Source organism: Dendrobates tinctorius, unplaced genomic scaffold, assembly GCF_039654945.1.
Source record: "Dendrobates tinctorius isolate UK_male_01 unplaced genomic scaffold, ASM3965494v1 ptg000211l, whole genome shotgun sequence".
In the NCBI taxonomy this organism is placed as follows: Eukaryota; Metazoa; Chordata; class Amphibia; order Anura; family Dendrobatidae; genus Dendrobates; species Dendrobates tinctorius.
In genome coordinates this window covers 7,600,702-7,621,925 of record NW_027361878.1, presented here as the reverse complement: position 1 = coordinate 7,621,925, position 21,224 = coordinate 7,600,702, and the positions used below count along the sequence as shown (strand labels likewise).

Below are 21,224 nucleotides of genomic sequence, written 5' to 3'. Positions count from 1 at the left end.
AACTAACACCTGCGTCAAATTAGATCTGCTCATTAGTCTGCATCTAAAATGGAGTGATCACACCTTGGAGAGCTGTTGCACCAAGTGGACTGACATGAATCATGGCTCCAACACGAGAGATGTCAGTTGAAACAAAGGAGAGGATTATCAAACTCTTAAAAGAGGGTAAATCATCACGCAATGTTGCAAAAGATGTTAGTTGTTCACAGTCAGCTGTGTCTAAAATCTGGAACAAATAAAAACAACATGGGAAGGTTGTTAAAGGCAAACATACTGGTAGACCAAGGAAGACCTCAAAGCGTCAAGACCGGAAACTTAAAGTAATATGTCTCCAAAACAGGAAATGCACAACAAAACAAATGAGGAACGAATGGGAGGAAACTGGAGTCAACGTCTGTGACCGAACTGTAAGAAACCGCCTAAAGGAAATGGGGTTTACATACAGAAAAGCTAAACGAAAGCCATCATTAACACCTAAACAGAAAAAAAACAAGGTTACAATGGCCTAAGGAAAAGCAATTGTGGACTGTGGATGACTGGATAAAAGTCATATTCAGTGATGAATCCCGAATCTGCATTGGACAAGGTGATGATGCTGGATCTTTTGTTTGGTGCCGTTCCAATGAGATTTATAAAGATAACTGCCTGAAGAGAACATGCAGATTTCCACAGTCATTGATGATATGGGGCTGCATGTCAGGTAAAGGCACTGGGGAGATGGCTGTCATTACATCTTCAATAAATGCACAAGTTTATGCTGATATTTTGGACACTTTTCCTATCCCATCAATTGAAAGGATGTTTCGGAATGATGAAATCATTTTTGAAGATGATAATGCATCCTGCCGTAGAGCAAAAACTGTGCAGGCATTCCTTGATAAAAGACCATTAATGAAAACCACATTTTTTGTTCTTGATTTCTTTTACTGTTTCTTAAAGCCAGAAAGTTGCCATTTGAATTGACTTTAGTTTTGTGCCGTGTCTGTGATCTGCTTTTTCTCTACAAAATTAAACAACTGAATGATCATCCTCCAAGGCCGGTGATTCCATAATTTTTGCCAGGGGTTTTATATTAGGATGGAAAATTTTAAATAGCATTTTAGCTAAAGGATATAGGCTAAAAACTTGTTAAAAGAGGAAAATCACAGGGAAATATGCTTTCCCCTAGTTTATACTTCAGAAAAACTGCAAATAAGACATGGTTGACATAAAAAGGATTTTTTAAGTGCGGTAAAAACTGTAGCTTATGTCCCTATGGTGAAAAGAAAAAATCCATAAAACTACCTAATAATAAAGACCATTTTATAGATGCATTTATAAATTGTGACACCCATCATTTGGTATACTATGTAGAATGCATTGTATGCAGATTACAGTACATCGGGTGCAGTGCATGAAAAATGAAAACGTGAATATCATATTTATAACTTCAAAAAGGTAAGAACACTCATTCTGGAGTGACTAAACACTTTGTAGAGGTGCATGAAAGTAGTATAGAAGGACTTATATGCTATGGTGGTGAACAAGTAATATGACCTAAAAGAGGCACAGACTGGAAGAAAAGGGTGTTGTTTTTAAGAGAAATGTTCTGGATCCTTAAAATGAGCACTAAACAGCCCAATGGCTTGAATTGTCGTAATGACACAATGTATTTGTATGGATAATATAAAGTTGATGGAATATAGTTGTATGTAATGTTTTTTGGCATAATATGAGTTTTGTTACCTACGTTCTGTTCGGTTTGCAGTGGTTTTAAATAGATCCTGATGAGACTCTGGTGATATCTCCATGACTTAGAATACTCTCTAACACTGAAAACACATGGGAGTATTCTAACGCTGGAATCGCGTCAGAATGTATTGATGCAGAAACTTCTTAATCGATACCGAATAAAGAAATATTTTTATCTGCTTTTTCCTATACCATTTTTTTTCTCATTGTATAGATAGATGATGAAAATAAAAAATAAATACTGACATAAATGTGTAAAATTCAGTTTATCAGCAATCATCATCTCATCATCCGGTTTGATAACACTAAAGATCAAGAGGGAAAATTATTTTTAAGCAAGGTGGCTCAGTGGTTATTTATTGGCTGGGGTCCTGGGTTCGAATCCCACCAAGGACAACATCTGCAAGGATTTTGTATGTTCTCCCCGTGTTTGCGTGGGTTTCCTCCGGGTACTCCGGTTTCCTCCCACACTTCCAAAGACATACTGATAGGGAATTTAGATTGTGAGCCCCCATCGGGGACAGTGATGAAAATGTGTGCAAACTGTAAAGCGCTGCGGAATATGTTAGCGCTATATAAAAATAAAGATTATTATTAAATAAAGATTATTATAAGCAAGTTAGTTCATGCCTCATGATTGTACCTATACTCCTTCCCTATGTCCTCTCCTATTCCTTGGGTAAACTTGATGAGCATGTGTCTGTAATAACTATATAACTTTGCTGTTGGTAATAAATCAATCAAATAAGAACAATGTAAATAACGAATCGCAACTAATATAGCAAGTGGATTCTACAAATTCAACACCAAATGCTAATTTTATTGACTCCTGTAGTATCAGAGTCAATCAGCTCTTCATGACAAGTGTCTTCAGTACTTAGTAGAGCACCTCTGGCTGTTATGACCTGCAGAAAAGTTGATGCAAAACCAGACATCAGCTTCAGGCTGCGTTCCTGAAACATCTTAGTCCATTCCTCATGGGCAATGATCACCAGTTCATTAACATTCTTGGGTTGTTAAGAGTGGCCCAAAAGCTTAAGGGCTCTTGCAGGCATCCATGCAAATTGGTCCGAGATTGGACAGAAATGCACTGCCTGGCTGCAGCTACCCCATGCTGAACATGACAGCTTCACAGAAATACATGAATGAGACCAACTGCCAAGTCGGTTCATTAGCAGTCAGTGCCTGGACTGATTGGCACGGATGTCTGCATGATCCCTAAGGCTATGTGCACACGCTGCGGATTCACCTGCGGGTTTTTCCGTGTGGAACCGCAGGTAAAGTGACTTGCGGTTTTCCTGCCGTTTGGTCTGCGGTTTTGCCCTGCGGTTTTGCCCTGCGGTTTCACACCTCTACTATGTTAAAGGTGTGAAACCGCAGCGGAATCCGCAGAAACAATTGACATGCTGCGGTTTGTAAACCGCAGCAAAACCGCGTGGAAATAAACGCAGCGTGAGCACAGTGGTTTTTAAAACCCATAGGGTTACATGGTACTGTAACATGTCTGCAGAACTGCTGCAGTTCCGCAGGGCCAAAAATGCTGCGGAACCGCAGCAGAATCCGCAGCGTGTGCACATAGCCTAAGAGATCATTGCCTTGCACAAGCAATGAAAAGGATAGAAAAAGATACATCGGCATTAAATGTCCTAGAGAGAGACGGAAACAAAATTCACGAGTTCAGAGTTATAGGAACACTGTCTACACTACATGGACATGTCATAGTAAGAGGCATACTAAACTCTAGATGTAAACTTCTACTGAGCCAAAAGCACAAGAAACGTCATCTTAAAAATGGTCAAAAACATATAAATAAGACACACAAATGTTGAGATTCTGCTCTGTAGAGCGAAGAAACAAAGCTTTAAATGTTTGAGACTATGAATCTATGGTTTTCATGGAGGAAGAATAATAAAAGGTATGGTGAAAATAACATCCTGCATAACATAAAGCATGGAAGTGGCTTAGTGATGCTCTGGGGCTGCTTTGCTTTTTCTGTCTGTGGAAAGTTCAGTGTGTAGCTGGCAAGGTGAATTCTATCAAGTATAAGTTTTTGCTTTTAGAATAAATCTTTACAAACACAGTTAACTGGCACAGTTACTGCACTTGAACCTCATAGAAAATATTTCATGTGATTTAAAGAAGGGGGTTGCAATACTCAAATCTAAGACTATTAGTGAACTGCAGGCCATTGCCCATGAGAAATGGCTCTTACATTCTTCAGGAATGCTGCAGAAAACGGTGTCTGGCTATGCATCACATTTGCAGCGGGGTATAACAGCTAGAGCGGTGCTATGAAGTTCCAAAGATGCTTGTCATAAAGAGGGTGAATAATTCTGAGACTGGTAGTCAGTAAAAGTGGCATTGTGTGTTGAAGTTGCAGAAATTTTTCGTTATATTATTTATGGTAAGCTATTTATTTTGTTCTTGGTTTATTCTAAACAGAAGCAAGTTTGTAAATTTAGCTAAGGTAAAAGGGGTAAGGTTTCTCCTTGCGGAGAGTGACATACCAGCTCTGGCATGCCAAGGTAAGGAGGTTTATTCACCGTGCAACGCTCCTCTGGGAAATTTAATATGCAAATTTCCTCTTCAAAGAGAAAGAGGACTTGAACTATAGCACCACCTGTTGGAAGCAGCGATCCTACAAGCCACTGTCGACCCTTTAACGAGCCTTGAACTTTAACTAGGGTTAAAAGCCAAATCGGGATCTCAATTTGCAGACTGTTTTGGGATATTGCCCCTCGTCAGTGCAAAGTATAAGAACTAATTTGGCTAGGTGAAGCACTTTGCATTTTACATTTAGCTAAGTAACCTAATTTGCAATGGCCGAATTATTTTGATTGTGACTGTATAGTGTAATAACTTTTATTTCCTCATCAAACAAATGTATGGTAAACTGTTAACCATAGGTTAATCTCTGCTTAAAAGAGCAACAAGTCTGTCTATCATAAGGCGCTTCACCTATCGATTTGCGAGGAGGGAAGACGTGTGCTGAATTCCTACATCTCCACCTGTCTATAGCCTTGCAGAACCCTTCCCCAGAGAGCCTGTTGCTGACAATTAGTAGCTTGCTCTGCGTTCTCGGCGCTCCGGTATCCATCCTGCTGTCTTCTAAATACAGTAACTCTGCTTTTACTGATGTGCATAACGTGCAATTTATCCCCAGCACCATACTCACCTAATCTAACCCGACTGAATGCGGCACAAGATGAAAAACCCAACGCAGGAGCTTCAGAAAATTACTTTTTGCTGCTAAAACAAACGTAATTTATTGTCTTCTACTTCATCTTGAGCAGAGTGCATCCGCTGACCAGCTTGGCAATATCCATGATGATTTATTTCCTTCCTTTTGTTTATCGACAACAAAGCTGATAAACAGATAACAGAGGTTCTAGAAACTGCGACAGAAGATGAGTGCGCGTGCGATAAAGGGGCAGAATTTACAAAATACATTTCCTTTAATTGCTTTGAAGTGCAATGTCACAAGATTTAGGGTACGGCCAAATGTTGCAGTTGGCCGCATGCTGCAAAATTCTGCACATCATGACAGTCAGTTGTCCCATGACTTTTTCACAATTGTTCAGCCATTGGTCGCACCCCATTTCTCCTGAAATGTAGGCATTCTACCACCGAAGCACGGCCGCACCGTCTGGTCATTCCTATAGGCTACTTTTCTTTCTCAACTTTTTCACGTTAATGATCACTGTTCACCTGATGGTCCCGATTCATTAAGACTAGCGGTTTGGAAACTTGTCTTCATTAAGTTCCGGAATAATGTGCTGAATCAATTAATGGACGTACAGCTCTTTTATGAATTTGGCGAATTTATGAACTGTTGCTGCCACCGCCATAAATGTGCACCAGCCAGGGATTAGCATTAAATGTCGCTCTAATTTGCACAACCTTGTGAGGCAAATTTTGAGAAATTTGCTGGGAGCCCTTGGCCATGCACCGTCCTGCCCTAGCTTCGCCCACTTTTCTTTTAATCAGACAGAGCTGGCCAAGACTGGGGTAACAATTCCAAAAGTTGTAAAGTTTTGAGCCAAAATTCTGGCAATAAATTATACATGAAATGGACACAATGTGTTTTAACTGTGGCTGGAATCTGGATAATTGGACTAAAGACTTTTATAAATATCTCAAAAATATGAATGTTATATGTACTCCCAAAATTATACACAGAAAATCTACAGATTTCTCTGCAAAAAAAAGAAAAATTCCTCACTCTGCTCCATCAGCTGAAAAATAGAAAGGTTACGGCTGTCAGAATGAAGTGACAAAAAACAAATTATGTTTTTAAATGATAACGATCATCAGAAAATGACCTCAGATATTTGTTATATATCATAATATTTGTTAAAAAAATGTGTAATGTTACAATTTTCCAGTTCTTTCAATTAATTATTGTTTTCAGAAGTCTCATTATCATTAGAGGCCAGGTTAGGCTGGTTTCACATTAGCGCTTTTGTGCGCAGCGCATCGTGCGCACTCGTGCGCCTATGTTTAACATGACGTGCGCATGGTCTTGCGCACACTTGCGTTTTCGTGCGCATGCGTTTTTTGTCTTTCGCGCCAGACGCAACATGTTGCATTTTTTGGTGCGCCCTGTCTCGGCAAAAAAAAACGCATGCGCACGCTTGCCCACGGAATGCGCAAAAACAACACATTGAAGTCTATGGGAACGCATGCATGCGCATGGTCTTGCGCACGCTTGCTTTTTTTGCGCATGCGTTATGGAGGTAAACAAGTCTGGAATGTGGTCTAGACAATGGAAAAAATGTCACACCTAAAAACGCATGCGCATAAAAAACGCAAACGCATGTAAAAACGCATGTAAAACGCAAGCAACACTGCGTTTTTTTGACGCATCAGTGTACGCATGACGCTAAAAAAAGCGCATTTGTTTTGCGTTTTCCTTTGCGTTTTTTATGCGCATGATGCGCTGCGCAAAAAAACACTAATGTGAAACTAGCCTTACAATGACAGGTAACGCCTCTATACACAGCTGATAACACAGGATCCTCCAGTCACAATAGACGATGTCACAGCAGACCTCCTCATCCTCTCTTAACATTCACCTTCAGATGTCATGATGTCACAGCTAACCTCCTCCTCCTATCTTCACAATCATTGTGATACAAAAGATAGGGTTGGGGTCTATTCATTGTGTCTAATGTGCTTGAGGCTTTTCTGAAATGGAAAAAATTAGAGTTTAAAAACAAATGTCTGTAGTTGTCATACAGACCACCAATTTGGCCGTATTTACATGTAGTGTGAATGCGGCGTTTTTTTTCTGCGGCTTTTTATCCACATTTCTTCTGCACATGTCCATACCAAAATATGCTATAACAGTCTTAGATTCTTGCATTTGTCCTGTTTTTTTTTTTTTTTTCTTTTGTTGCTTTCTCTCTTTAATTCATTGTGTTTTTGGTGCAGATTTGAAGCAGCATTTTAATGCATTTTTTTTAGTACAGAAAATCTTTGATTCTGCACTTAATTATGCAACATTGTTTTTTACACTTTGCATTTTTTTAAGGCTCTCCATAGAAGTCTGTAGATAATTAACGCACCGATAAACTTAGTTCAACGGCGTCTTAAATGCACAGCAGGCATGGGTTTTCATGAAATTGCATCTGCTTTGCTTTGACAGTAAGGGTATGTGCACACGATAAGTAAACACTGCGGGTTGGACGCTGCGTACTTGTGCAACGTCCAACCCTCAGCGCCCAGATGTTACAGCAAAGTGGATGGGATTTCTAGAAATCCTATGCCCACTATGCGTCCAGAGACACCAGCGGCTCACTCGCGGAGACTGACATGTGGCGTGTCTTTCCTGACCGCAGCATGACAATTTCTCTTGTGGAGACGAAGAGAAATTTCACCCATACAATGTATTGGACGCGGTGAATCCACACGGTTCAGTGATTACATGCGGAATCGCCTGTGGTCAGAAGACGGCAGAGCTTTGGAGGCAGCGGACATGCGCTGTGTACAAAGTGTTGCTAATTCCTGATCGTCTGCACATACCCTTAATAGCAGCACAGAAGACCTAAATGGGATAAAAACGCTGCACTTAAGTTACATGGGAAAATGGCCCCGTTCATTGGAAGTTTCCTGGCGGCATCATGTGTAGTTCTGATTACACTTCTATCCTAACCTTTGCTCACTGTTGGGTGGACACATGTATCGCTACTTCAATTTAAATGCACCACATGCATTTATAAGTTGCTTTTTTGTATATACAGAATCTTGGAATCTTTTATTACATTTAAAGGGTTATTCCTGTATTAAAAAGGTATCCCCTGCCCATAAAACAGGGATCTTGGAAACTGACCATCTTGAATGGTGCACATGCATGGAACACATGGCCATCTGCTCCACTCATTCTCTATGGGGCTGCCGGGAATAGCCGAGCTCTGTACGGTGTACTCTGCTTTCTCTGGCAGTTCCATGAACGGAGAGGTGGTCAAGTATGCATACCCCTCTGCTGTATACAAAATGAGGCTACCTAGGTCCCACCTATGAGTAAGGTACCACTATCCTATGCAATTGATGCAGAAAATATATGTGCAAAGCTGTATCATTTTTCATCTTGCAATAAATCATCTTTATTTACTAAAACAAAAAAGCCCTTTAATGCAGAGTGTATGATATTCATGTATAAATGATTAAATCTCGGCATTTCTGAGCGCAAGGCATTCTCTCCAGTATTATATATGACTGTGCTGAGTGCTGTCACATTACACTAAATTATGATATCGGCCGCAGAATCAATGCTGACCTTCAGTGTTATGCATGACTATAAAATCCCAGATTGTAGAGAATAAATACTCTGAGTTTCCCTTCACTTTTGGATGTGACTTCTTCCAGCACACTTGTTACTGATGATCTAAGTGACACTTTAATTTGCACCGCAGTAACCTTTTTCGGATCATTGTCTGGTCATGATAATGTTAACGAAAAAGACAGGAAAAAAACCCCCAAAACTTTATTCTCATAAAGCAAGATGTCTCAGCTGCTGCTCGGGCTGCTCGCTCTTTTCATTTTTTTTTTCTATCCCTTTTATGTTCCTGCTATTAGAGGACACTTGTTCATGTGTTTAGAAGCAGAAGACAATTACTCCAGGGCTTTCGAGAAGTTCTTTTTTTGGATCTGCGTCTGACCCCTTCCGTTCAGTGCTCTGGCATTAAACCGGGAGATGAACTCTTTCTTCCGTTCACCCCTCCTGAAAAACCACATGCCTTTTTACAGTTTCTGCAGTCGTCTCATGTCACTGCTTCAGGACCATAAACTGAATCCAAGTCGCAGTGGGTTACGTACCCACCAAGAATATCACGGGGCATTTTAAAAGGTAAGGTTGATGTAAAGAAGAGCGAAGATTGATTTCATCATTGTCCTGTATCATCAGCTGGAAAAGTAAGCCATTTCCGGAGTCAACGTCAGGACGACAAGTAGGTTGCAGCTTAAAGTGCAATTCATGGGGGTCTCACTTTTCAATTCTTTGCAAAAAAAAATTGAGACTGGGTGGAGGGGGATGCATTTTGGGAAAGAGTAGAGGTACTCCAAGTACAAACCAAACGTTAGGTCCTGTGACCTTGGAGTTACTGCTGATACAGACTTGGGTGTAGTGAAACCTTATCAAAGCTATATGTGAAAGTGCACCCCCAATTTTTTTGCTGTAGGGACACATTATTATTTATTACTGAAAGTTATGGGCATTAATCCATCACATGCTTTGTATTGAAATAATGATGGTTTCCTGAGTCAGGCAACGTCGTTCCTGATTTCTGTTTATTCTCCATACTGCTCCAGCTGTACCTCCTTTCTTCACGAGCACTGTATTTTTTCACTTAGGTTTATTCCCTGTGCTATAATTGTATATAATCATTTTCAGCATACATTGCAATCGCAGCACATGCAGTTATAATAAGCATATAATTTCCTACCCATCTGTGATCTTTAAGTGGCGCTAAAATTCAGCAACGGTTTATTTATTTATTTTTTTTAAGCCTCCGTGAATATCATTTACAATTAATTCACTTAGGTTTGCTGTGTTTATTTGCTTGCTGCATTGCATGTCTCCCAAGGAATATAAGGAAAAAGCTAAAAGTAGTCAGTGGTAGAATTGCATAGCAGAAGGTCTGCAACTGACAGCGAAGCTTCACTTTTGATTGACACTGGTTATTTTGTCGGCAAATGTAAAATTCTATCATCTTCAAGTACTTTACTGCAATATACTGATCGCTACTGACATGGTCGCCCGCTGCTACATTTAGCCGGCTCCTATAGTACTCTGCTCTCTGCAGCACAGATCTCTAGGAGTCAGAAGAACATGCTTTTTCCAAATAATACCCCAGCAGGTTTTGCTGGGAGATGGTGGCTCAGCAGCTGCCGTGAAAAAAAGCGGATTATTCAAGAACAGGGGTCAGCAACCTCCTGCGCTCCAGGTGTTGTGACGCTACTACTATGGCGGGTCAGGGCATGCTGGGAGTTGTAGTTTTACAGCAGCTTGAGTACTGCAGGTTGCTGATTCCTGTGCTACAGTGTAAAATCATATTCCATCGTTGATTAACATCCTTATGTCAAGTCAAAAATTTAAAGGGATATTCCATAGGATGTGCCATAAAATGTTTAAAATGAACCTGGCAGCAGGATGTGCCCATAGAAGGCAATATTGCAGCTTTAATAAGCCTTATAATGCCATTTTAAATAATCTTTGTATTATCACTTAGCATTACTGCATTGTGTTTAAAAATGTTTAACGCTGGCATATAGGGGCCCAATCCATCACCACTGTCAGTCATTCCAACAGCACATTAGTATGCATGCAGCAGCATGATTGACATCTCTGCAGTGTGGGGGTGATATCCGCACACTCGTGTTAAGTGTCATTGTTAAACACTCTGCAGCAACACTTAAGGGCCTGTCACACTAAGCGATATCGCTAGCAATATTGCTATAACGTCACTGGTTTTGTGACGTTTTAGCAATATTGCTAGCGATATCGCTATGTCTGATACTTACCTCCGACCGCTCCCCCGCTGATTATCGCTGATCGCGCGAGAACGTCCTGGGCCGTTTCTCGTCGTCAGCTTCCTGCTGGGCTTCCTGTGGAGACGAGCGACGCGTGGACGCGGGCGAGAGGCCGTCAGGATCGCCTCGTCTGACAGGTAAGTAGCGACCCCCGACCCCTGCGATGTCGCTGGTGAGATCTGCCTGTGTGGCAGCTCAATAGCGACCACTTAGCGACGCACCACCGATCCTGACCGCGTCATATCACTGGTCGGGATTGCTGGTGCATCGCTAAGTGTGACAGTATCTTTAGTGACAATACAGGGATCATTAAAAACGCTATTCCCTACTTTCTAGGGTTAAAGCCGCTTTCAGGTTCCCTTTGAAGCGGGAGCACTACTTTAATTTTCTGTCTTTATTATTATTATTTATTATTATTATTTATTGTTATAGCGCCATTTATTCCATGGCGCTTTACATGTGAGGAGGGGTATACATAAAAACAAGTACAATAATCTTAAACAATACAAGTCATAACTGGTACAGGAGGAGAGAGGACCCTGCCCGCGAGGGCTCACAATCTTCAAGGGATGGGTGATAATACAGTAGGCGAGGGTAGAGCTGGTCGTGCAGCGGTTTGGTCGATCGGTGGTTACTGCAGGTTATAGGCTTGTCGGAAGAGGTGGGTCTTCAGGCTCTTTTTGAAGGATTGTGACATAGTGGTGACACAGGGTCCGCTGTCCGTCGCGTTTTGGTGGCAGCGGGACCCCCGTTAGTGTCGCCCGTAAGTAGACGAACGGCGGTGGGCTGTTCGTCACATATTGGTATTATGTAGGTAATACATTGTTAAGCTGCACTTAAGGCTGTGCGCACACGTTGCATTTTTGCTTTATTTATTTTTTTTCAGTGCAGAATTGTCAAAACCTGAAGGGTTTCCTGATGCCAGCAAAGTGAATGAGAATCATGCAGTTGCTTATTTGTGACTTGCAGATTCGGTACAGACTTACATCTACAGCACGTCAAGTCTTTCAGTGTTTTTGCTGCTGATTTCACCCATACTAATGAGTGGGGAAAAATCTGCACCAAAAATAAAATGTGCGTTTTTGCCACAGCGTATTTTCTGCCTAGAGATTCAGAAATTTCTTCTCCAAATACTTAACGTGTGCACGTAAAAAACATCACCTGTCCATAGGATAGATTATAAATATCTGATTCCTGGGGGCCAACACTCTGACACCCACCGATCAACTAGAATGTGGGTCCTGGTCCCTCATTGTCCCTGTGTCATACTGAATTAGTATTGATTCTAATTGCGCCAGGATGGAGTTGTGTGATCTGCGCGGCGCGCGTGCTAGCTACCGCTCCATGTTGCCATCAGTCGTGTAACATTTAGGTCCCTGTTTTATCGTTTACCTTTTTCATATCATTTTCTTATCTTTCTTTTGGACTGGCAAATTGTGTGTCAAATTCATGAAACGGTTGCACAATAATGAATTGGTGCAAATTCATATTTTTTAGGTACTTTGCACCTTGTTAGAGAAAAAGTTTCCTAATCCTCTTAATAAACCTTAGAACATCGTACTTTAGGCTTCAAAAATGTAGATTTTGTTTTCTATTTGGCTACTGCAGTGCAATCGAGAACATTTTTTTTTTTTTTGAGACGTTTTCAAAATTTGCAACTGATGCATTAGTCTAAAACATCCGGAAAACCCACGTCCTAAATGCCGAGAAAAAAAAACTAGGCAAAAGCAAAGCAAGTAAAGTTAATTTTAAAAAAGCACAAATGAAATTATAAGACGCAAATAAGAAAAGTCACTATTAGAACCATTTTTACTCCCGAAAAAAGACGCAAAGATGATGATGAACAGCCCCTTAGTCCCTAGATGTTTTGGAGCAGAGTCTCTTCTTGTCCTAGTGCATGTTGGCTTCAAAACCCGAATGACTGGGATTAATGGTAAATATGCGGCACTCCTGCATACAGTCGTGACCAAAAGGCTATGTGCACACGGTGCAGATTCTGCTGCGGATCCGCAGCGTTTCTGGCCCTGCGGGTCTGCAGCAGTTTCTGCTGCGTTGTACAGTACCATTGTTTGCAATGGTAAAGCCAAAAACGCTGTGCACATGCTGCTGATTTTCCCGCGGGTTACAATCCGCAGCATGTCAATTCTTTGTGCTGATTCCGCTGCGGTTTCACACCTTCACCATTGTAGAGGTGTGAAACCGCAGGGCTAAACCGCAGGCTAATCCGCAGGTAAACCGCAGGTCTTTTGACCTGAGATTTTACCTGCAGATTTTTACAAATCCGCAGGACCAAAATCTACGTGTGCACATAGCCAAAGTGTTGGCACCCTTGATATTGTTCCAGAAAATGAGGTATTTATCCGAGAAAATTATTCTAATTACACATGCTTTGTTAATTTATACACACGTTTATTTCCTTTGTTTGTATTGGAACAACGCGAGAAAAAAAAGGCAAATTGGACATAATTCCACAGTAAACCCTAAAAATGGTCTGGACAAAATTGTTGACTCCCTCAACTTAATATTTGGTTGCTCACCCTTGGGAATAAATAACTGCAATCAATCGCTTCCTTTAACCTTCAGTAAGCTTCCTACACCTCTCAGCTGGGATTTCGGACCACTCTTCATTTGCAATCTGCTCCAGCGGTATAGACAGGGTGCCAACTTTACCAGTCTTGGTTAGAGACCACCAGACTTGGGGCACTGGAGTGACGGGGAATCAAAGAAGTAAATAACCTCCCTCCTATTTTTCACGACGATTCCTTGCTTTTGCCAACTTTTGATGAACTGGTGGAAAACCCCTTTAAAGGGAATCTGTCACAGGAAATTTGCGGGCTATGTAAATGCCCTGTGTCCGGTCCAGTGGGCGGTGTTTCTTCTTTTCTCCACCCCATCCGTGGCCGCCATCTGCAATATTTTCTGGAATTAGAGTAGTTCTCCATAATCTTGCCTTGTTCATGCGCAGTATGCTTTGCCCAACTGCAGGCAAAGCCGAAAATCATTACTGCGCATGTGCCGGTACACTATGTCCCGCAACACAGTGAAATACTTCCGGGACATAGTGTACCAGCGCATGTGCAGTAATGATTTTCGGCTTTGCCCGCAGTTTGGCAAAGCATACTGCACATGCGCGAGGCAAGATTGCTTTATGCACACGCAAAATATGGAGAACTACTCTAATTCCGGAAAATATCATGGACGGCGGTCACAGATGGAGTGGAGAAAAGAAGAAGAAACACCGCCCATCGGACCGGACAGAGGGCATTTACATAGCCCGCAAATTTCCGGTGACAGATTCTCTTTAACCAAGGCTACCTTGATACATAAATCCTACTAAAGTATTTATTAGGTGAAGTAAGTAAATAAGGAGAGCTTGAGGTGGTCTTGGCATCCCAAATATTTTTTGCCTTTCCTTCATATAGCATGTATTTAACAAACAAGAGAATTAAGCAGCAGATATAGAAGCTTTTGATATCACGCCATTAAATCATCTTTGCCCTTCTTTCTGTAATGCAAAATATTAAAAAAGATGCTGTCAGGCAGGGCAGTGGCTTAGTTTCCTGACACTTTATTAAAATGTGAACTGTATTTCAGATTGTAATCTTGCACTGAGCAGAGAAGGAGATGTAACGCGTCTTTTCCTTCCATTGCAATCTATTTTTTTTTTTTATAGAAGTCTTCAGCAGAAAGAAAAGAGCTGGAGCCTCCAACATTTAATGTCATCTCTGAACCAGATCTCCTGACGAGCAGCGACAATTTGTGATGTCAACATGACTTGAATTCAGAAACCTACTAATGTAATCTGTAACTGTGCGAGAGGGTGCACTACTTTATGTAATGTCGGAAACCCTCATAGAACGTGTACAGTGCCTTGTATAGAAAAAAGACCTGAGACGTGTAAGTCCAAGTGGGATGTGGTCAGGACAGTAAAATAGAGGACGTAATTTTTTTGCATATTCTTTGCGACATGGAAAAGTTATGCTGCCATTTGTTTAAAAACAATAAATAATTTGGTATAGTTTGGCATTACAAAGAACAATTTGATTCGTCTGGATGACAGCTATTTTGAAGATGACCTTTCACTTGTCATAAATATGTAATAGTTTTTACGAGGTGTTTGTTGTTCTCTTCAATCTGGCCTTATTTTTTTTTGTTCCAGCACCTCTCCATTCCCGAGATATGGCCTCCTTCTTCCCTCCATGTAAATTTAGGATTTTAGGCAATTGGCCATAGTCCTTAAGAGTGGCATAAAGAGTTGATGATCACCACACCCGCTTGGCACACAAAATTCATGAATTTGGAGCCAAGTCAAAACTGGGCTTCCTTCCCATCTTGAACTGCAAAAAGTAGCAAAAATTGCCCACAAATTTTGACATATTAAAAATTACACCAGGAGGGGAGTGGAGCGAAGTTGTGACAAATTTTGGAACTTTTTCTAAAGTCTCAATTGATGAATCAGGGAGAAAACAATTGTGATTACTAAACTCTTTAAAAAAAAAAAAAAAGAGCAAAAAAGTTTGAAATAGAATAATGAATTGGGTGAAAAAATAAATAGGGGCAAAACTAGACAAAAAACAGGCTTACAGGCAATGATAATCGGGGTTTAGGTTTGCATCCAGGGAAGAGGCGTGAATATCTCCGGAATGGAGAGGCAGAAAAAGGAACAAAAATAAAACGGCAGATTCAGGAGAATAGCAACATTTATTCGAGGTAACAAAAATACAGATTTGTGGCAAGTGGCAGGTCATCTTTAAATACTTTTTCCCCGGTAACAATGCTGTAAGGCTTCCTACCCAATGGAGCTCGGCAAGGAGACACTAAAACAATATTACAAAAATAATTAGTTTTTACATTACCATATTATGAGGGTTTTACCATTTTTATCTTTCTGCTAACAGAATCATCTGAGGGCTTGTTTTTTGTGGGATGAGTTAATGTTTTCATTATTACTATTTAATTTTTTTAATCATTACTTTTACATACGACTTTTTGTTTGCTTCATATTTTATTTTTCCGTGTCCGTATGATGAAAAAGCTACATTATTTTTTCATTTATTTATTTTTACAACATTCACCAATACGGGATAAATAGTGTGACAGGTTTATAGTTCAGGGGTAACGTTTCTCCTTACGGAGAATGACATGTCTGACGTGCGAGGGTAAGAAGGCTTATAGGCCATGCAATGCTCCTCTGAGGAAGATGACTTCAACTCTAGCGCCGCCTATTAGAAGTAGCAATCCTACAAGTCTATATCAACCATGAACCTTGCCACATGACATGGAATAAAAGCCAAACCAGAAATTCAGTTTGCAGACATGTGTTTTGAGTTGTTGCCCCTCAGTGCAAAGCAAAGATCTGATTTGGCTGTGTGAGTGGCCTCTGACAGTGAATTATAATTCGACATCCTCTTCCTCGCTGAAGTGACAATTTGCATATTTCATTTTACAGCGGAGCATTGCATGACCAATAAGCCTCCCTACCCTTAGGGCCGGAATTAGGGGCAGGAATATTAGACACCTGCTTAGGGCCCCCAATACCCCAGGGGCCCCTGGCCATAGTGGCGCGCCGCTAATATCGTCAGACCACGCGAGTGCTATGGGGCCCGTGAGTCAGGAAGGTTCGGTGCCAGTGCCCCATCCTCCTCGCATTCAACTGTATCGGAATCCTAGCATCATCATCCCCGTCTCTGCCTCTGATGCAATTGCGTACCACACTGTGCTAGGCAGTGGAGCTGCTGAGGTGAGGTAACGTGCGGGGAATGAGGAGAGGTGAGTATTGTATTTTTTATGGGGGCTGCATTACATTCTATAGGTGCTGGTTGCATTACATTCGATGGGGCTGCATGACATTATGTGGGGTCAGGCTGCATTGTATTATATGGGGGCTGACTGCATTACATTTTATGGGTTCTGGCTGACTTTTTTTTAGGGATTTTTATCAACAATATTGTTATTTAAGTCTTGGTGTTTTACCCCCTTTTTTCTATGTCCATGCTATTTCTTCGTCATTATTTGTCTGTCAATTTATCTGCATTCATTGCTGTAGGACACAGTGTGGCTATGCCTATGTGTGATAATTTCCTTTTAATGTGTTTTTAATGTTTTTTTCTACCTTTTTGAATTTAATAAAAAAAAAATAACAATTTAATAAAGCTATGGCCATTGCTCCCATGTTCTTTCTGTTTGACTAGGGGAGAGCCCTCTATTTTTTTGGTCCATCTGTATCATACAATGGCAGCGATCAGGACCTGCGACCATGGGGTCCGTATCTAGACCATGTAATTGACAGCTGCATTACAGGGGATAGCGTCCACAATCAGTGTTAAAATTGATCGTGGACGATGCATCATGGTGTCAAATATAATGTACGGCGTTGTCCACTTAGTCCTCAGCTTCTTAAAATGGCGGTGATGAGGATTGAAGCCCCTTAATGACAGCTGTCAAAAGGCATATTAGCAGTTGTTAAAGGGATAAAGCTGTCCTCTGGTTGTTTTCTACTTTAAAATGTATTGGTAGCTGTAGAATACTTAGTAGGTGTACCTGGTGCCCTCCTGCTGAAGTTTTGTGCTACTGATTTACAGGCCCCTAATTTGTCATGTGATATGGCTACAGCGGTCAGCAAGACTAAAACCAAAATGCAATGTGGGTAATGAAAGGCTGAGTTCACAGAGATTTTGCTTTGATAAATGGATCAATTTTTTTTGTAAGCCAATCATGAGTATTATTAAACAGCCTTACAGAGTCTTTAAACCAGTTGGGAGCTGATTACAGTATATGCACTCGCTTGTCTTTCTCCAAAACAGAAAAAGATTGTGTTAAATTTTTATTGCGGAGGTGTTGTGCTTAAAGGTTTTATCCAGGACATAGTGTCTGTTTTTAAGCCCATATTTAAAAAAAAAAAAAAAAAAACAGGCTGGTAGTTGCTAACATCCTGCCTGATCTACCTGGCGCCTTCGCAGAGTAGTTACAGCCTGTTTCTGCTTATAATTAACCTGCTCAACCTCAGTAGAGCAGCTCTTTCTCTTCTGGGTTGCTCTGTCGACAGAGGGTGACTTCCAACGCCATGCTGATTGCAGCTGGATCCCTGCAGTTAGGCAGTGCGGAGATGGCTGTCAATCAGCGTGGAAATTGCAGTCACGCCCCAGCAAAAGAGCAGAGCGGAAAAGAAGCTGCTGCCTTGTCAACATGACATCAGCGGAAGCTGCTGAATCACTGGAAGGAGTGGACTGTGCTGGCAGAGATCGATGCCAGGCACAACAGGCAGGTGGGTAGCAACTACATGACTGTTAGTTTATGGGCCCAAAGAAAAAAAAAAATCTTTGATTAACTCTCTAAGCACAGTGAGGTGTCAAGTCACTCAGTTTTAAAGTCATTGGAGAGGAGGAAGACACAGTTTAGTGCACATTTGGCTAGCTTATCCTAGTGCTGAATTCACAGCTAGACTGCTCATTACTGTTATACTAGCTATTGAACCCGTTCTACGCCCGGGTGGAGAGCATTTTTATTGGTATATGGTCTCCCATCCTCGTATGCATGACACCCCTCATCCCTATCCTGGTATGTATGGTACTCCTCATCCCTATCCTGCTATGCATGGCCCCCTCCTCTCTATATTGGTATGCATGGTACCCTCCCATCCCTATTCTGGTATGCATGGCACCCCATTCCTCATCCTGGTATTCATGGTCCCCTCACCCCCAATCCTGGTATGCATGGTACCCCCTCATCCCTATCCTGGTATGCATGGTACCCCCTCATCCCTATCCTGGTATGTATGGTCCCCTCACCCCTCCAATCCTGGTATGCATGGTCTACTCATCCCCCAATCCTGGTATACATGGCACCACTTACCTCCCAATTCTGGTAAGCATGGTCCCCTCATCCCCTCTATCCTGGTATGGATGGTACCGCTCATCCCCTATCCTGGTATGGATGGTACCGCTCATCCCCAATCCTGGTATGGATGGTACCGCTCATCCCCAATCCTGGTATGGATGGTACCACTCATCCCCAATCCTGGTATGCATGGTACCCCTCATCCCCAATCCTGGTATGCATGCATGGTAACCCTCATCCCCCAATCCTGGTATGCATGGTCCTCTCACCCCCCCTATCCTGATATGCATGGTCCCCCTCACCCCCAATCCTGGTATGCATGGTCCCCCTCACCCCCAATCCTGGTATGCATGGTCCCCTCACCCCCAATCCTGGTATGCATGGTCCCCTCACCCCCCAGTCCTGATATGTATGATACCCCTCACCCTCCTACCCTGATATGCATGGTCCCCTCACCCGCAATCATGATACGAATGGTCCCCTCACCCCCCTATCCTGATATGTATGGTCCCCCTCACCTCTATTAAACTGCACACATACAAAAAAAACAAACATTTATACTCACCTTTCTTCCCTGTATTCCAGCGCTGCACCGATCTGCTGGAGGCCGGGGGAGGAGTGCGGCGCCGGAGTATGCGCATGCCCATACCGCGCTGTCCGGCGCCATATTGATGAAGACACACTGCAAATGTGTCGTCAGTAAAATGGCGCCGGATAGCGCTATGCGCATGCGCGATTCTGACGCCGCACTCCTACCCCGGTCTCCGCTGAGAAGAGAACTGCCGTGGCAACGCTCCTCCCGGTCAGGTAAGTATGTAAGTATGTCGCCGGAGATCGCGGTATGCATTCGGTGTCTACGTGTACCGTGATCTCCAGCGCCATACACACTCCTCTTAGGCCTGATTTACACTTCAGTTTTCTGGCGTCAGTCACAATCCGTCGTTAGCAGAAAAAACGGATCCGACAGATTTGCCTGGCGGATCCGTCTTTTTCCCCATAGACTTGTATTAGCGACGGATTGTGACGGATGGCCTTCGGTTTGATCTGTTGTGCGACAGATTCGTCATAAAATAGCTGTCCGTCAGGCAGAAAAAACGTGCAGAGGAACGTTTTCTGTCTGTGTCGAAAAGACAGACTGTGACGGATCCGTCGCCGTCCATCGTCTGGTAGAATAGACGCCTATGGTCGACAAACCCGTCAGTCACATGACGGAATCAGTTGACTGATTCCGTTCTTTAAACTGAGCATGCCCAGAATTTCCATTCTTTAAATTTAACCCCAAAACCTGTTCTGGCACAGAAAATTCTCTCTCTCCCTCCCCCAACGGCTGCTTCAACGGATCTATCAAAAAAACTGATCAAGTGTATCAGTTTTTTACAATTTGCAACGGATCCGTTTTTTCAATACTTTGACGGATTTTGACTGATGCCAGAAAACTGAAGTGTGAAACAGGCCTTGCTTGTAACCGCTGGATGCCTTCTTCTGTCTGGAGCCGGACTGCACAGGCGTGGCGTGCTTGTGGAGTCTATAAAGGCTTCGGACAGAGTGACGCTTGTAGCGTTATATTATAGATCCTGTATGCCCCTGCTCCTTTTGTCTTTGTGCTACCTAAGGCAACCAAGAGCAGCAATCCTTTTCTGTATGTGTGCAGAGTATGAGAGACATCATAAAAGCTAGTCTCATCCACTAGCTCAGAGAGAACTGGAAATTCGAGAGGGAGCCTATAGAAAGGGAACTGGTAAAAAATCAGGATACAAGTAATATAATGATCAGAATTAGTGTAAATGTATCTAAAAGCTCAGAGTTTAGCTACTCTTTCATGTACTTACTTTACTGGGATAGAGCACTGCAGATTGTTTGCTGCAGCCGGGGTGCTTATTTTTATACACCAGTCCTACTCTTACTTTGCTCTTATCGTGAATGATGATAGAACTGAAGACTTTCTTTTGATCTTTCTTGACAATAACTCAGAAGAAAGTTAAATGATTTATTTACAGCTTAATTATTAAGGCTTTGTCAGTTTAGAGTTGTTAAAAACAAGCGTTACAGAAACTTATTTTCTCTAAGTTCTTTTTATTGCAGGAATTTTTTACAATAGGTGTGAAGGGGAAGACAAATAAGATTTTACGAATGCTTTATCTTTTGTTTTCAAAACGTGTGTTTAAAATGAATTTTTCTTCAAATTGTTTCCAGCATTTTCAGTTTCAATTTAACACCTTAGTGGCTGGGCCAATTTTTACAATTCTGACCACTTTATGAGGTTATAACTCTGGAACGCCTCAACGGATCCCAGTGATTCTGAGAACATTTTTTCGTGAAATATTGTACTTCATGATAATGGTAACATTTATTCGATGTGACTTGTGTTTATTTATGAACAAAAAGGAAAATTGACAAATTTTGCAATTTTCAAAGTTTTAATTTTTGTGCCCTTTTAAATCAGAGAGTTATGTCACACAAAATAGTTAATGACTAACATTTCCCAAATGTCAACTAAACATCAGCAAAATTTTGGAAACATTTTTATTAGGACATTATAAGGGTTAAAATTTGACCAATGATTTCCCATTTTTCCAACAAAACTTACAAAACCATCTTTTTTTAAGGACCACCTCACATTTCAGTGA

The 21,224-nt window shown here is 41.7% G+C and overlaps 1 protein-coding gene across 8 annotated transcripts in view; it reads left to right on the top strand.

Moving 5' to 3' along the window:
* TSPAN4 (tetraspanin 4) overlaps positions 1 to 21,224 on the top strand; it is a 755,262-nt gene that overhangs the window by 86,286 nt on the left and 647,752 nt on the right. The window contains exon 1 of one of the 8 annotated variants that reach the window (XM_073554360.1): positions 8,865 to 9,079. The exons of 4 other annotated variants lie outside the window; for them this stretch is intronic. The gene's annotated coding sequence lies outside the window, so the exon portion shown is untranslated. Of the gene's footprint in view, positions 1 to 8,864; positions 9,080 to 9,134; positions 9,180 to 21,224 lie in introns of those variants that run through there. 3 more of the 8 variants (XM_073554364.1, XM_073554365.1, XM_073554361.1) reach the window with 3 other exon arrangements.